At 64.6% G+C, this 4,756-nt stretch overlaps 1 non-coding gene across 1 annotated transcript in view; it reads left to right on the forward strand.

Moving 5' to 3' along the window:
- The first annotated feature begins 4,450 nt into the window (after positions 1-4,450).
- LOC135766039 (18S ribosomal RNA) overlaps positions 4,451-4,756 on the forward strand; it is a 1,855-nt gene continuing 1,549 nt past the window's right edge. Inside the window, exon 1 of the ribosomal RNA XR_010541283.1 lies at positions 4,451-4,756. This exon is cut by the window's right edge and continues 1,549 nt beyond it. This is a non-coding gene — a ribosomal RNA (18S ribosomal RNA).

Here is a 4,756-nt window from a genome sequence, read left to right on the forward strand (position 1 = left end):
TCCTCCAGGGCACACGTCCCTACCTCCGTAGCCCAGATGGGTGACTCGAAAGCGGGCCTGACAGGGCGGCCCTCCCTCCTGGAAGTCCGGTTCATCCAGGGCACACGTCCCTGCCTCCTTAGCCCAGAGAGGTGACTCCGAGGCGGGCCTGACAGGGCGGCCCTCCCTCCTGGAAGTCTGGTTCCTCCAGGGCACACGTCCCTGCCTCCTTAGCCCAGAGAGGTGACTCCGAGGCGGGCCTGACAGGGCGGCCCTCCCTCCTGGAAGTCTGGTTCCTCCAGGGCACACGTCCCTACCTCCGTAGCCCGGATGGGTGACTCGAAAGCGGGCCTGACAGGGCGGCCCTCCCTCCTGGAAGTCCGGTTCATCCAGGGCACACGTCCCTACCTCCGTAGCCCAGATGGGTGACTCGAAAGCGGGCCTGACAGGGCGGCCCTCCCTCCTGGAAGTCTGGTTCCTCCAGGGCACACGTCCCTGCCTCCTTAGCCCAGAGAGGTGACTCCGAGGCGGGCCTGACAGGGCGGCCCTCCCTCCTGGAAGTCTGGTTCCTCCAGGGCACACGTCCCTGCCTCCTTAGCCCAGAGAGGTGACTCCGAGGCGGGCCTGACAGGGCGGCCCTCCCTCCTGGAAGTCTGGTTCCTCCAGGGCACCCGTCCCCACCTCCGTAGCCCAGATGGGTGACTCGAAAGCGGGCCTGACAGGGCGGCCCTCCCTCCTGGAAGTCTGGTTCCTCCAGGGCACACGTCCCTGCCTCCTTAGCCCAGAGAGGTGACTCCGAGGCGGGCCTGACAGGGCGGCCCTCCCTCCTGGAAGTCTGGTTCCTCCAGGGCACCCGTCCCCACCTCCGTAGCCCAGATGGGTGACTCGAAAGCGGGCCTGACAGGGCGGCCCTCCCTCCTGGAAGTCTGGTTCCTCCAGGGCACACGTCCCTGCCTCCTTAGCCCAGAGAGGTGACTCCGAGGCGGGCCTGACAGGGCGGCCCTCCCTCCTGGAAGTCCGGTTCCTCCGGGGCACACGTCCCTACCTCCGTAGCCCAGATGGGTGACTCGAAAGCGGGCCTGACAGGGCGGCCCTCCCTCCTGGAAGTCTGGTTCCTCCAGGGCACCCGTCCCTACCTCCGTAGCCCAGATGGGTGACTCGAAAGCGGGCCTGACAGGGCGGCCCTCCCTCCTGGAAGTCTGGTTCCTCCAGGGCACCCGTCCCTACCTCCGTAGCCCAGATGGGTGACTCGAAAGCGGGCCTGACAGGGCGGCCCTCCCTCCTGGAAGTCTGGTTCTTCCAGGGCACACGTCCCTACCTCCGTAGCCCAGATGGGTGACTCGAAAGCGGACGCGGGAGGGTGTACGTGGCGCACCCCCAGGCCGAAGAGAGGTCTCGTGAGCGGACGCGAGGGTGTACGACAGAAGGCCTGGAAGTCTCTGACTTCCAGGGTCACCGACCCTACCTCATGAGCCCGAAGAGGTGACTCGAATGCGGACGCGGGGGTGTACGTGGCGCACCCCCAGGCCGAAGAGAGGTCTCGTGAGCGGACACGAGAAGTACGACAGAGGGCCTGGAAGCAAAAGCGGGTGACTCGTGCACTTCCAGAAAAGGCAAAAGCGGGTGACTCGTGCACTTCCATAAAGCCGAAACGAGGTCTCGTGAGCGGACACGAGAAGTACGACAGAGGGCCTGGAGGTAAAAGCGGGTGACTCGTGCACTTCCAGGGTCTCCGACCTTACGGCGCCTTCCGACGCGGGCGCCTCCTCCCGGACGAGCCACGGGAAGGGCCCCTTCTCTCAAGGGGCGGTCGTTTGAACAGGTGCCATCGGGTATATAGGGATGGGTTGCTTCGAAAGTGGACCTCCAGCGTCCTCCCTCCCTGCGGCAGATCCCAAGAAAGGTCTGTGCGCGTCGGTGTGCGATGAACGAAAAACCGTTAAAAGAACTGGAACGGTTGGAACGGACGAAGGGCGTCTGATGTGAGGCAGCGCCCCGGGCGAGTGTCGAAAGACGGGTAACCCATATCCGCATGCCGCCTAGGCGGAAAGATCCGGCCTGGATCATATCAAGGCTAATGCCTAAAAACTAAAGCTACCTTGGGTGATGGAACTCGGCTACGGCCGCAAAACGATCCGCCCTGGATCATCAAGGCTAATGCCTAAAAACTAAAGCTACCTTGGGTGATGGAACTCGGCTACGGCCGCAAAACGATCCGCCCTGGATCAAGGCTACGGCCTAAAAACGGCAAAAAAAGATCCAAAAGTCCCTGGATCAAGGCGCTTCGGCTTAAAACCTGTGAAAAGATCCGCCCTGGATCAAGGCTACGGCCTTAAAGCTGCTCAAAAGATCCGCCCTGGATCAAGGCTACGGCCTTAAAACTGCTAAAAAGATCCTAAAGTCTCTGGATCTAGGCTACGGCCTCAAAGACACACGTGTTGTGAGATAAGATCCGCCCTGGATCTCCAGGCTACGGCCTCAAAGGTTCGACCCGACCATATATGCTCAGACACGGGCGAACACAAAAGCGTAACAACCCATGTTGGAACCGTCGAAGGATCTCGGCGTCGGCCGTAAAACGGAAACCCCCCCGGTCGTCGGTACGCGTGTGGCGGTCGAGGGCCCCCGGCCGCCGGTCGGGCGGGCGCGTGGATAGGTCTCCCGAGCGGTCAAGGAGTCCCGGAAGCCGGTCGGAGCGAGCGGCCGGCCCCGGGGCACCCTACCCTCTCGGGCGCACCGACCCCACGCGTTTCGTCTCGGTCGGCGTCCGGGGTTCCGAGACACCCTTATGTATCTGTGTGACAGACGGAGTGGCACACCGTCTGCGGCGGGACAGGGCCGCCGACCGCGATGGAAGTCGAGTGAGGCGGCTTCCGGGGTCCAAGACCCTACAGACAGACGGAGTGGCGACCCGTCTGCGGCGGGCCAGGGCCGCCGACCGCGATGGAAGTCGAGTGGGGCGGCTTCCAGGGTCCAAGACCCTACAGACAGACGGAGTGGCGACCCGTCTGCGGCGGGCCAGGGCCGCCGACCGCGATGGAAGTCGAGTGGGGCGGCTTCCAGGGTCCAAGACCCTACAGACAGACGGAGTGGTGACCCGTCTGCGGCGGGACAGGGCCGCCGACCGTTACGGAAGTCGAGGGGGACGGCTTCCAGGGTCCAAGACCCTATCTGTGTGACAGACGAAGGTGCATCGTCTGGGGCGGGACAGGGCCGCCGACCGCTATGGAAGTCGAGTCGGGTGGCTCGTGCACTTCCAGGGTCCAAGACCCTCTCTTCGTGACCGACGAAGGTGCTCTGTCTGGGGCGGTACGGGGCCGCCGACCGCTATGGAAGTCGAGTCGGGTGGCTCGTGCACTTCCAGGGTCCAAGACCAACGCGTTTGACCGACGAAGGTGCCCCGTCCCCGGGCACGGACGGGGACGGGCCCGGCCTCCGGGCCGCCGTGGAAGTCGAGTCGGGTGGCTCTCGCACTTCCAGGGTCCTCGACCCTATCTGTCTGACCGACGAAGGCGCTTCGTCTCGGGCGGGCCAGGGCCGCCAGCCGCTATGGAAGCCGAGTCGGGTGGCTCGTGCGCTTCCAGGGTCCACGACCCTGCCTTCGTGACCGACGAAGGCGCTCTGTCTGGGGCGGTACAGAGCCGGGCCCCGTCCAGCAGGGGACGGTGGCCCGAACAGGTGCCATCGGGTATATAGGGAAGAGCACCTCGCTGACTCTCCAAGGTGATAGGCTACCGGATCCCAGGACCTCTCGAGCCCAGCGAGAGGCCTCTCGAGCGGACACAAATGCCTCGAAAAAGTCCCTCTGCACTGAGGTAGTGACGATTCTTATTACGAATGGTAAATCATCCAAGGAAGGGACGAACCCGGCTGGCCTCGGCCGTTAAACGAGCCGGCTTCGTTCGGCCGCTAAACGAACCGGCGTCGTTCGGCCGCAAAACGAACCGGCGTCGGCCGCTAAACGAAACCCCGGGCGGGACAGGGCCGCCCACGTCTCAGCCTTAATGACCCGTTACGGGGTGACGCCCGGATACGCTTTGTGTGTCATGGCCCTGAGATTCTGGAAATCGAACTGCGCCTGGGGCAGGCCTCCGCCCGGCCGACGTTAGCGCGTCGGCCGCCATGGGCGGTCGGTTCCTCCCCGACCCGGCGCTCTCGCCTCCAGGGGGGCTCTCCGGAGCCCGCCCGACCCTTTCCGCGGGAGACTCAGACGGTCCGTCAGACGCGAAGGTCCGCCACCGGCGGCCGGCGAGGGCCTCGGCGACCGAGGGCGGAGACGCCCCCGGCCCGTCGCGGCCACCCGGCCCCGCGAAACGCACCTTTCCTCGGTTACGGCCCACCCGGCCGCCCCTCAGCCTACGAGAGGGGAGAGCCACACGAGAGTGGCCCCGGTCCCACTCCCCCCGGGGGGTGGAAACCGGGACCCGCGCCGCGTGAACCCCGGGTCAGAGCGAGGCTCTCCTACGGCTACTACCTGGTTGATCCTGCCAGTAACATATGCTTGTCTCAAAGATTAAGCCATGCAGGTCTAAGTGCACACGGCCGGTACAGTGAAACTGCGAATGGCTCATTAAATCAGTTATGGTTCCTTTGATCGCTCCACCCGTACTTGGATAACTGTGGCAATTCCAGAGCTAATACATGCAAACGAGCGCCGACCCGGCCCGCGAGGGCCGGGGACGCGTGCATTTATCAGACCCAAAACCCATCCGGGACGCGTCTCCGGGCGCGCCCCGGCCGCTTTGGTGACTCAGGATAACCTCGAGCCGATCGCGCG

Source organism: Paramisgurnus dabryanus, unplaced genomic scaffold (assembly GCF_030506205.2).
Source record: "Paramisgurnus dabryanus unplaced genomic scaffold, PD_genome_1.1 h2tg000302l_1_107586__unordered_in_group14, whole genome shotgun sequence".
Lineage (NCBI taxonomy): Eukaryota > Metazoa > Chordata > Actinopteri > Cypriniformes > Cobitidae > Paramisgurnus > Paramisgurnus dabryanus.